Below are 13,363 nucleotides of genomic sequence, written 5' to 3'. Positions count from 1 at the left end.
GTAGCTTATCAGTCTTTTCGAGAATGTTGGCTCTGTCTACCCCGCGAGGGATATAGACGTGATTATATGTATGTTTGTATGTATGTAGATAAACATCCGAGACCTTACCATTACTTGGACTATTTGCGACTTGGAGGCGTCGTCATTCCAGGTGGGAGGGTCGCTCCAGAAGGCATAGTCTCTCCTGGGGGTAAAGTTTGTTGTCCACTCGGATCCCCCGGGGCGGCACCAGGAAATCCGCCTCCTGGAAATTAAATTGTTACATACATACATGAAGCTTACAATACAGAACAAATTATCTTTATTGCCCATAAAAAATGCATAAATATAATTACGTCCACATCCCTGGCGGGTAAGATAGAGCCAGCAGTTTTGAACGACCTTTAGGCCACGTTCTGATGTAGGCAACGTTCTTGTACGCCATAGCAACGGTTGCAATGGATGTTGTTTATTTATAAGGAATGTCAAAATATTTTTATTGCCAAAGATTCTTAATTTTTATGTTCATTAATATAATAATTTTAAACTGTTTGTACTAGAGTAACTAACTAGATGTTTAAACATATTTCTCTCCTCTTTTCTCCTTCTATCTTCTGTAGGAATAACTAACTTTATAACATACTTCCTACAACTGGTGAGCCATAGAGCTGAACTTCACCTTTTAGTCTTTTCAAGACTTTTGGCTCTGTCTTCCCCGTAAGGGATAAAGACAAAATTTCGATTTAAAAAAAATAACAAAATTACCTCCACCAGGTAGATTTGCCGCACCCATTTTCCTAAAAACAAATGATTCTGTTTAAATATCATACCTAAGTCGTAAAAATATAAAATTTTACAATAGAATGTTACCCGGAATAACATAATAAGTACTTTCATCCCGGAATTCCCAGGGGAGCCACGGCCTGGGGCGCTGCCAGTACATACTCGTCGTGGCATAAAACAAAGTCGCTTTCTCTGTCTCTAATCTCTATGTCCCTTTGTATGCTTAAATCTTAAAAACTACGCACCGGATTTTGATGCGGTTTTTTTCAATAGATAGAGTGATTCAAGAGGAAGGTTTATATGTATAATAATATCCATTAAATAGTAGAGAAATACTGTTATTTTGGAGGTTTCTAATGTGATGTCGTTAATTATCATATTTTTTTCCGCTTACATTGCAAACGCAGGCTGAACCCTATGAGATTTATCAAAATAATGCACTAATTATTTGTACACATTGAAAAGGTCTACAGAAAACTCCGCGATATGTCTATCTCTCATGGATATCGCACACTAACTTTTTTTGTCATTTAACGACAATCAGCATTGCACCCGTGCGTAGCCGGGGCGGGTCGCTAGTTAAATATAAAGCAGCGTTCTCACTGGGCCTTCACTTGTTCCATCGCGGCCATCCTCTCCTGGCCAATGGTGTTCTCCACGTGAGTGTGCATCTGGAACAGGTGCTCGCAGATGTACTGGACGTCCACGTTCTTCATCAGGACCATTTGGTAATACACTATGTAGTAATAAACTCTGGAAATTGAACACTTTTTTCGAGTAGAATAACTCAAAATTCAAAATTTTTATTCATTATTATAGGATACTTCGTATCGCTTAATAATTGTCAAAACGTATGGTTTAACAACATTGGTTGACGTCAAATAAATTACTTAAAACTAGGTTTACTGCCGCTTCCAAGGCGTCAGTGCAGAAGAAGCGGTAACAAACTGCACTGCAGCATTTTCTTCAACAACGTCAACTTCACAATTATCCAAACTTAGAATTGAATGTAGACGAGAGAATACATTGTCTTGAAAAGACTGATAGGCCACGTTCAGCTGTTTGGCTTAGTGATAGAATTGAGATTCAAATAGTGACAGATTGCTGGCCCATCGCCTAAAAGTGGAATCCCAAGTTTATAAGCCTATCCCTTAGTCGCCTTTAACGACATCCGTGGGAATGAGATGGAGTGGTCCTATTCTTTTTTGTAATGGTGCCGGGAACCACACGGCACTTTGAATTGAGTAGAAAAAATTTGCGATAAATAACAAAATGCGAAAGTCTGTCTGTCTGTTCTGCCTTCACATCTAAACCGTTGAACCGATTCCAATGAAATTTGGTATTCATGTAAACCCAAGTTCTAACATAGAATACCTTTTTTTCAAAAGTCAACCCCTAAGATACTAAAATGGGGGATGAAAGTTTGTATGAAATTTATCAATGAGGTAAGCAAGATGCCTATGGTGGTCACGCAAGCTCAACTAGTGCCTATTCTCTCTTGCCTTAAAAATCCCCATGTTATATGTTCTATCATTACAGTAGGTACACATAAAGAATAATTCTTACGTCAAAACATTTTTGTACCAAGGGTCCCAGCTGTCTTTCAGCAGGATGGTGTAAATGGACGCCATCTCCTTCTCTATCGCTTGCAGGCGCTGGAAGATGAAGCTGATGCGGAATCTGGGATGGTGATGAAAGAAATGAGAACAAAAAAATATAAAATATGTATGCTTGGAACCGTGGATGGGTGAGGCCTAGGAAATATTACTTTAACCAAATCTGACACATCACATCTGGCAAGGCCAGCGCTACATACATACATACATATGGTCACGTCTATATCCCTTGCGGGGTAGACAAAGCCACCAGTCCTGAAAAGACTGAATGGCCACGTTCAGCTATTTGGCTTAATGTTAGAATTGAGATTCAAATAGTAACAGGTTGCTGGCCCATCGCCTAAAAAAGAATCCCAAGTTTATAAGCCTATCCCTTAGTCGCCTTTTACGACATCCATGGGAAAGAGATGGAGTGGTCCTATTCTTTTTTGTATTGGTGCCGGGAACCACACGGCACGAATAATTACTTTAACCAAATCTGACACATCACATCTGGCAAGCCCATCGCAAGAGGAATTTCAAGTTTAAAAGCCTATCTATGTAATTTTGGACCTACTCAATGGTGTCCTGGTATTTCTTGGCTGTGGGCTCCAAGTCTTTGAGGCGGTACTGGGCAGCGAAGATGGCCTGCTCCACCATCTCGATCATCTTGTGGCGCGCCGCGCGGTCTCGGGGCTCCTGCGGGAACCTGCACAAAAGAAATACTTATATTATAAAGACATTAATTGTGCCGTGCGGTTCCCGGCACCAATGAAAATAGAAAAGGACCACTCCATCTCTTTCCCGTGGATGTCGTAAAAGGCGATTAAGGGATAGGCTTGCAAACTTGGGATTATTTTTTTTTAGGCGATGGGCTAGCAACCTGTCACTATTTGAATCTCAATTCTATTCTATAGCTGAACGTGGCCATTCGGTCTTTTCAACACTGTTGGCTCTGTCTACCCCGCAAAGGATATAGACGTGACCGTACATTAAATTTGTAACTTTGTCTGTTTTCGTAGTATATCTTGTGCATCGTACAAATACTGAACCAAACATGAAATTTTTTTCACCTTTTAAAAGGTATATTATCTGCATGTATATGTATATGGAGAGTGTGGAGGGAAAGGTCGGAGTGGGAAGACCTAGACGAACGTATATTGATCAAATTAAGGACGTCCTGGGTTAGGTCAAAAGTACCCGAAACCGCCGAGCTTGCATGAAGAGAGTTATGAATGTGCATGAAGCGAAGGAAGTACGCAGAGATCGTGGCAAGTGGAAATAGGTAGTCTCTGCCTACCCCTCCGGGAAAGAGGCGTGATTTTATGTATGTATGATCCTCCTTATTTGTCCTGGCTGGTTCCTTGTCCCGAGAGAGTCCGGGCTGGTGCTGCATGACCCTGGATTGGGTGAGTCAGGTTAACACGAAGTTACCTGATGTAGTGCGGGCTTCCTCATGAAGTTTTCCCTCACCGTAAGGGCATCGGTTACCAATCGGTATTATGGAATATTTACCCTTCTGTACATCACGACTTTTGTAATAGTGGAGTAGTATTACAGTACCACAAATATTCATCCTACGACAGAAGTTTACGGGGCTAAATGGAAAGATGTAGTATCTGCCTACTTCTCCGAGAAAAAGATGTGTAATTACTATTAGGTGCCGTGTGGTTCCCGGCACCAAATAGAAAAAAAGAATAGGACCACTCCATCACTCTCCCATGGATGTCGTAAAAGGCGACTAAGGGGTAGGCTTATGAACTTGAAATTCTTCTTTTAGGCGATGGGCTAGCAACCCGTCACTATTAGAATCTCAATTCTATCTTATAGCCAAATAGCTGAACGTGGCCTATCAGTCTACAAGACTGTTAGCTCTGTCTACCCCTCAAGGGATATAGACGTGATTATATGTATGTATGTATGTACGTACCTCCTGTCCGTCGTGCCGATGAACTCCTGTTCGTATCTCCTGAAATTCGTAAAACGCACTGGGTTTTGCGTCGTTAGGTTCGCGTGTTTGTTCGGAGCGGGTTCTGTTCCTGGGCCACCCAGCAGTTTGGGAGCTCGGAAGCTCTTGATCAGCTGGTCGTGGTCAGTCCGACGTCGGAGCTCCTCAAGAATCCGGGGATCTTCGCGATCGAAATCCTCATCTCGAAGGGAGATGAAGCTCTTTTTTGCCGTAGCAGAGTACACACCTTTAAAAATTAAAATCATCCTTTTAGTATTAGAACCTGGGAAGAAGAGGTCCATAACTTTCTTCCTGAGAATATCCCTGGATTATTACTAGCCTAACCCGAAATCCTAACCCGATCGTGGGTTAGGTCATTCTTGAAAATTCGATTGCTTCATCCACAATTCTTGAAGCCGTTTATGACGGCTTTTCGATCTTAGGTACCCTTGTTCTTTAACAAGAATGTCCCCCCCCCCCGTCCCCCCCTCTATTTAATCAAGCATTGACAAATATGTATCAAGATTTGTCCCATTTAAACTTTATATATCTGCTAGTTAAAATACTTTAATGAATTCATGGCCAAATTATCTGGGTAAGCAAATGTCTTCTTTTACCGGAGAAACGACACGCTATGAATTCAGCAAAACCTTACCTTGAATTATGGTTGGTGCACGAAGTTAAAGTGTTTGTTCCCCTAGTCACTTCTTACGTAGAGTAGCTTAGGAATTTGAGTAAGTACTTACATAATGCGATGATTATAAACACCCATGTTACATGCGGCGGCATACTGCTTTATCAGAAATTGTGTAAATTGGCCATTAGGCCAGTAATAGTTTCACGCACCGTAAACTTTTTATATAACGAATTTTTGTGATATGAAAATTATAAAAAAAATACTTGCCTATAGTCTCGTACATACATACAAACGTCTGGCTTGATAATGGAATTGAGATTCAAATAGTGACAGGTTGCTAGCCATATGTCCAAAATAGGAATTCCAAGTTAATAAGCTTATCCGTTAGTCGCCTTTTACGACATCCATGGAAAAGATATCGAGTGGTTCTATTCTAAAGTTTCGGAAACGACACGCTTAGGCAATATTCTCAACTCTGTCATTAGGCCATTAGTAGATGAACGTGGCCTCTAAGTTTTTTTCCAGACTGTTCGCTCCGTAGGAATAAAGACATAATTATGTGTGTAAGGAATCTTTTTAAAATCATATATCAATCGCCGTGGACTTCTTCAGAAAAGTGAAATAGATTTTAGGGACTTGCTAATTTCGGAAGTCGTAAACAAGTGAAATTTGTTTCACTTGTCTAAATTCGTTATTAATTTAATTAATACAATTGCAATATGCGCTTTAACTATGTTCTTATATAAGATATATGTAATACAGCTAAAGAAGAAAATTGCGTGTGTCCTACACCGTACTTCAACACTCACATATTGGTTTTTCTCCCACACTATACATATATGCACAATGTCATGGAAATCTATCCAGTAGTTTTTACCTGAAAGAAGAACAAACAGAAAAAATCTTATTTATAATATTAGTACGACGGATATATCGTTTACGCGACTCATTTCTACGAACGCGTCTTTGCTACGAACGCGCGTCTGCTATGCACCCGCCTATTTGCTACGCACCCGCCTGCTTGCTACGCACCCGCCTGCTTGCTACGAACGCGCGTCTTTGCTACGAACGCGCGCCTTTGCTACGAACGCGCGTCTTTGCTACGCACCCGCCTGCTTGCTACGAACGCGCGTCTTTGCTACGAACGCGCGCCTTTGCTACGAACGCGCGTCTTTGCTACGCACCCGCCTGCTTGCTACGAACGCGCGTCTTTGCTACGAACGCGCGCCTTTGCTACGAACGCGCGTCTTTGCTACGCACCCGCCTGCTTGCTACGAACGCGCGTCTTTGCTACGAACGCGCGCCTTTGCTACGAACGCGCGTCTTTGCTACGCACCCGCCTGCTTGCTACGAACGCGCGTCTTTGCTACGAACGAGCGCCTTTGCTACGCACCCGCCTGCTTGCTACGAACGCGCGTCTTTGCTACGAACGCGCGCCTTTGCTACGAACGCGCGTCTTTGCTACGCACCCGCCTGCTTGCTACAAACGCGCGTCTTTGCTACGAACGCGCGCCTTTGCTACGCACCCGCCTGCTTGCTACGAACGCGCGTCTTTGCTACGAAAGCGAGTCTTTGCTACGCACCCGCCTGTATGCTACGAACGCGCCCTCCTGCTATGGACGCGCCCTCCGCTGCGTCCATTAATTTTCAAGCACTTTCCAATCTCTGACGCGGAGAAATGGTAACATCTCTCGCAAACAAATCATGACAGCATACAATCAATTGTAAATCACTTATTTTATTATGCCGTTAAATCTTTTACATCGAATATCCGTATTAGATAGGGTGCTTCATTTATTTATTATTGCAATAACTTTATAATAGTGCATTATCCATGCTGACCTGATAGAAAAAAAAAATTGTAGATTGTAAATAAAATTCTAAGGAATAACTTACAAACTTGTGATTCTTCTTTTAATGAATTTCAGTTTCATTTTTCCGACAAAAGCCACCCGTAGCCTTGATTCTTGCGTAGGCTGACTTTTTCTAAAGGCAAAGTCGTGATAAATATGTGCTAACATAGTAACTAATCGTGTAGGAGAATGGGGGAAGTAGATGTAATATCTCAATTACATAAACTTTTGTTTTTTTTTCGCAGCCATTTCAAAGTTTTCATTACCACTTACAGTAACGCCGAGTATATATAATTATATAACGTAGTGTCATTGAAAAATTATATTATTTCGCCTTCATTCATACATATAATAACGTCTGATAATACGTTGAATACGTTCAGCTGTTAGGCATGATGATAGAATTGTGATTCAAATAGTGACAGGTTGCTAGCTCATCGCTTTAAAGAAAAATCCAAAGTTTATAAGCCTATTCCTTAGTTTTTACGACATCCATGAAAGAGATGGAGTGGTCCTACTCTTTTTTATATTGGTGCCGGGAACAACACTTCGCTGTTCGTTTGCTTTATAGAATCAAACTCTTTAACAAGTTGTTGATCTGTTTTTTTATCTCAATTTTAACCCAAATATTTTTTTATGTAATGACATAGTGACTAAAAGAGAAGCACATTAAATAAAAATAAAAAAATTCTAAAACATAAAGTCATATTTTCCCATTCAAAAGAATTACTTCCGCGCAATAAAAAATGCCATTATGCGGTTAACAATGATCTCCCAGTCGTCAACAAAACGAATCCTAGTAAATAAAGCACATCGCCATTAAACACAATTATGGCGAAATTAAATTACGGATCGAAGCTATAGCGTGTTTATGTGAAGACCCGATTACTGCCGAATTACTAAACCCATTACAACCCCTCCTTGTAATGCTTAAAATTAAATGCACAATTTATTGCAAGTACATGAGGCCGTCCATAAAATAAGAGTAATCACAATATTTTATGTTAGATTAATTAATTGAAAATCATACACTTATAACCCGAAATACAAAAAGATTCGAAAGTTTTTTTTTGTTTTGTTTTTTCCTAGATAAAAGTTATTATGCTAGAAATACCAATCCCTCCATATCAATATAAATAAACGTGTTTGTTTGTTCGTCTTTCACTTTAAAACTACTAAACAGATCTCCATGAGATTATTACATATATAAGGCGTGAAGTGCGACGAAAGATAAAGGGTAATTGTCTTACGAAAGCTATTCTAGTTACAAGTAATATTATACCTAAATCTGACGACACAGCGTACAGACCAGTTCAGATACTTATCATCACAATTCTTAAATAAACCGCTTGTGACCAAATTAAATAAATCAAGATGCTTTTCTAGTCGGGGTATCAGGTGAAAACTCATACCGTTAAGATTATTTGTTAAACTGAAACAGTATCCAACCAAAAGTAATAATGGCCGCCTTTTTTAAAACTGTATACCGAGGTCAATACAATTCTGTTTATGTATTATTTACTGTCATGTTACATTATACACCAATTAAGAGTATTTATTTATTTATTCTAATGTTATTAACATATTCATTTTGTTATACAATTATAATTATCAATTATTATCTTATTAAATCAAAACATTACTGTTTCTGTGTTTTCAGCAATAAGTTGCCATATCAAAAAAAATCAAATTTTAATATATGACAATTGTTTTAATATTTTTACACACATATCACTAAGTAGAGAAAAACTATTCAATTTTATTTATTCGCTTTTGGTTTCACATGTATCACGAAGATATTCTGCCTTAGATGTTTGAATTACACAAAGCGATATTTGTAGAAGAGAATTGAAAATTGTAATCACGAAGTCATCCCCGGTGGCAGCCGCTAAAAATAGCAGCGCCCAATGCCAAGGTCGCGCACGATCGATAGCGCCCTCGCCGCGCGCGCGCGCTCCGCCGCGGGTTTTGAGGGGTTACACACAGATTAAGCGAATTTGGTAATAGATATTTTTTGTTAGTTTTTAGTGCCGTGTGGTTCCCGGTACCAATACAAAAAAGAATAAGACCACTCCATCTCGCAAGGGATATAGACGTGATTATATGTATGTATATTTTTTATTATTATTATTAATCAATGCGCTTACACTGCGAGAAAACATCGTGAGGAAACCTACACATTCAGGCAACTGGATGTGTAACCATATGATCCAATAAGGGTTTTTTTTTCCTGAAAAGGTTGCGGAGGTCAGACGGGAGTCGGTTCGTGTAAAAACCTGACTCACCCCATCCAGGATCCGTGGTCAAGAGCTTACCCCGGGCACGGGCAACACTTCCAATGTAGTTGTATTCTTAAATTAACATACATACACATGGTCATGTCTATATCCCTTGCGGGGTAGACAGAGCCAACAGTTTTGAAAAGACTGAATGGCCACGATCAGCTGTTTGGCTTAATGATAGAATTGCGATTCAAATAGTGACAGGTTGCTAGCCCATCGCCTAAAAAAAGAATCCCAAGTTTGTAAGCCTATCCCTTAGACACCTTTTACGACATCCATGAGAAAGAGATGGAGTGGTCCTATTCTTTTTGTATTGGTGCCGGGAACCACACCTATATTAACACGTACATTCAATCCTTTTTTGTACTATGCACTGAATCCCACAGAAAGGTACAAATATAGGACTTAGATATTTTTTATCTCCTATAAAGCTCAAATCCCGTTTTTGTTCTGTAGCATATAACCCGCGGCTGTCATTACAAATATTTGCAAGCGGCGATATTAACACCATCTTTGTGTTAACACCGCTTCATATTGACAGGAAGGATTAAAGAGGAAATGAAAGTGGGTGATCCTGTAGCTACTAAGTTATGCATATAGGACTTTAAGCAGGTTTTCCTGGAAGTAATAAGGGGAAGGCCAAAAAGAACATACAGGATCCAATCGAGGACTTCCTCCGTTCATAAAATCGGGGGTATAAGATCAGGTAGTGTTCCATAAATCGATAAACTGTAGCTGTAAAAGATACGTTAATAATTGTAAAAGGCGATCAAGGAAGGCTATGGACCCATATAATATCAGGGTAAAGAAGCACACGCTATGATTTTCTTGGCTTCCAGACCAGCATAGAAAACCGTATATTAGTGTTATGACTTACTTGGCCTTTCAGTATTTTCAAGACTGTGGGCTCTGTCTACCCCGTAAGGTCTATAGACGTGACTATATGTATGTATGTATGTTATGAAACTCTTTATGATTTTTAACTCACACTCTTACGCACAAAGTCGGTGACGACGACACTCCAGACACCGGCCATCTGTCGTCTGACGTCGTATAAGGACCATTTTAGCATTTCTGTCTTACGTCAATGGAAAAGGTGTTTCCAATCGTTTTTTTTTTGTAAATTGGCTTCGTTATTTTTAGGTGACAGGCTGGTGTATCTACATATAATGGGTGCTGTTACTATTAAATGCTGTTGCTAAGGCAGTTTATTTTATACTTACGACATAATTTTCTCGTATAATAGTCACTTTCTGCGGCTTCGCTCCAGTAAGTACATTGTTGTTTATAAAAAATAGCACGGGAATAGTATTATCTGTCAGGCAGTTGTGCATATATGTATGTATGTCCTATTCAAACGTGCCTACTATGAAGCGACCACCATTTTGTATTTAATTCAACGTTTGATTATAATTATCAAAGCTTTCAATATTGGAAGAATCTTTGAATTTTACCCAGCTGTGAAAAGGAGTAACAATTTGTACGTTTTCAGATGTCGTTGACGTGTGAGATAAATTTCCGACAAATGGATAAGAACGCCAACTGGTCATGCTAAGACAGGGTTTAACTTATTGCAATTTGATAAGTAAATATATACGGGACAAATTACACAGATTGTGTTAGCCTCGCAATAAGTTTGAAACTTGTGATACGAGATACTAACTCAACGATACTATATTTAGTAATAAATAGGTGATCAAGTATAGATAAACATCTTAGCCAATCAGTTAAAGTTCGTTACTCATCATGATGACCCTTGTCGGGATTCGAACCCGGGACCTCCGATGTCACAGACAAGTTCACTACCGAGACCGTCATTGTGAAGAACTTATTGGAATTGTTCCGTATATAATACTTACATTAGCTTTTCCTCTTAACATAAATTTATCTAGGTACTGTTTGGCTCCCTCGCCCCCTACCCCAGCACTTACACGTGCTAAGTATAGTCCTTGTTATAATTAGGATGATCCTACACCCTGCCTACCTACTTCATCACTTCTATTCCAGGGGGATAGCGACGAAATTCCTTTACACAACATCGGTGTTATTATTGATATTCCCAAATTTACCGTGGACTTTATTGTAAAGTGTGAGAGGCTGGAATCGTTCGCAGGTCTAACCCAGGTAGTCGATACGGCTACCATGCGCAGTAAGGCTAGATAAGTTGTGCAACCGATCGAGCAACGGGTCGGGGCGAGGCGCCTAGCAACACATCAGCTGACAATATTTCGTTGGCATTCTATCGATTTTATTTATAGTTAGCGTTCGTCCTTTATGCATTGTTGTATTGTAATGTACCTACCTAACGTATTTTTCGCGTTTTTCTGTTGTCGATGTTAACGAGTGTTCTGAACAGCTGTTCCTTTGTCTGAAATGTAACTGTTCACAAAAACTTGATAACATTGCAAGTGCATTATAAATGTTGAGAATGCAATGCACATGCACACGTAGCTTTTTGTGTGGAGTGTGAGAGGAATGCGGAAGGTGGGCCTTTGAGATTCGAAGGGTGAATTTCGGGCCATCCATTCTTAGCACACATTCTCGAGTCGTTCGCATGCACATACTTTTCAAAGTTCTTAATACTAGATAGGTACTAGCTTTGTGAACTTTAAAGAAAAACATCGGAAAAAAGGATAATTTTAATTGAATTTCCCTTGTGGGGTAGACAGAGCCAGCAATCTTGAAAAGACCGATAGGCCACGCTCAGCTGTTAACAGGTTGCTAGCCCATCGCCTATAAGAAAAATCCCAAGTTTATAAGCCTATCCCTTAGTTGGAATAAACCCTTTACCCTTTATCGTTCACACCTTAAAATTATGTCTTAAAAAAATTCATGAAACTGAGTGTAATCAACACACACACGGAAAAGAATGAAGTGAATTTATGAATATGGCAGTATATGGACTTTTTAATTTTAAGTTAATGAGTCTACTTATAGATTTTCAAACAGTTACGGGATGACAATCCCTAATTCCTGACAAATTACCAGCGAGGTATTCCTGCTCGACGTTTACGACTTTCGTTTCTCTATTTATGGGTTAATTATAGTTAATTTCTTCGCAGAGGTGTTTGTTTTATGTTTCGTTAATGCATTTACAGTTATAGTGTGAAGAACTAATAAAAAAAGATTATTTGTGCCTGTTGCATGTTACTTAATGCTAGCTTTTATGTTCATACTAACTTTTACTCGGAGGTTCGCCCGCGTGAATTTAGCGCCACGAAAGAACCCAAACAAAAGAAGAGAGCGAATTGGAGTGGTCCTATACTTTTTTTATTGGTGCCCGATACCACACGGCATTTGAGAGAGAGAGATAAATTAGTATTAGTATACCTAGAGATATAAATTTGACTATTAGTTAACATTTTATTTCTAGGTATTTTTAATACAACAGTGAGATTTTTTTTTATTTACACTCGAAGTTAAATAATGCTGTCATGTTCCATGTTAGCACTGGACAATGTATAAATCAAACTATTTAAATAAAGGAATACGTTACTTGTCTGACGAAAATAAGATAAATTTAAGAAATTGATCTCAGTCAGAGGAATTAATGATTTCTCACTTATATTACGATCTTGTTTAAAGTTGTCATATTATTTTTCAGTTTATGTTTAGTTAGTGTTAAGTTGTCATATTATTTTTCATATTATGTTTCAGTGTCGTGTGGTTTCCGGCACCAATACAAAAAAGAATAGGACCACTCCATCTCTTTCCCATGGATGTCGTAAAAGCCGACTAAGGGGTAGGCTTATAAACTTGGGATTCTTCTTTTAGGCGATGGGCTAGCAACCTATCACTATTTGAATCTCAATCCTATCTTAAAGCCAAATAGCTGAACGTGGCCTATCAGTCTTTACAAGACTGTAGGCTCTGTCTACCCCGCAAGGGATATAGACGTGATTGTATGTATGTATGTATGTTATTTTTCAGTATTAATTAACTCATTATATAAAATTTGGCCGTCTGTCTTTACGTTGCTAGAAAAAGATTTATAATTAGCCGAAACCTTTCAGGCCACGGCTACATCAGCCGTGACCGTGTCTCCGCGACCCTGAACCTGTCACCCGCCGCGTCCAGTCACCCACGGCACTTCACAGCACCAGGATATAAATAAAAGTATTTTGAAGCCAACTTCTCGCCGGCTGACGACTGATGATTTTCTAACAAGTTTGTTAAGAACTGATTTTATCGCGGTGGTGGCACTAAAGAATAGGGCAACTCCATCTCTTTACCATGGATTTCGTAAAAGGAGACTAAGGGATGGGCAAATAAACTTGTGATTATTT

This window comes from Amyelois transitella, chromosome 17 (assembly GCF_032362555.1).
Source record: "Amyelois transitella isolate CPQ chromosome 17, ilAmyTran1.1, whole genome shotgun sequence".
NCBI classification, from domain to species: Eukaryota; Metazoa; Arthropoda; class Insecta; order Lepidoptera; family Pyralidae; genus Amyelois; species Amyelois transitella.
The sequence above is the reverse complement of the archived record's forward strand: the minus strand, read 5'-3'. Positions refer to the sequence as shown.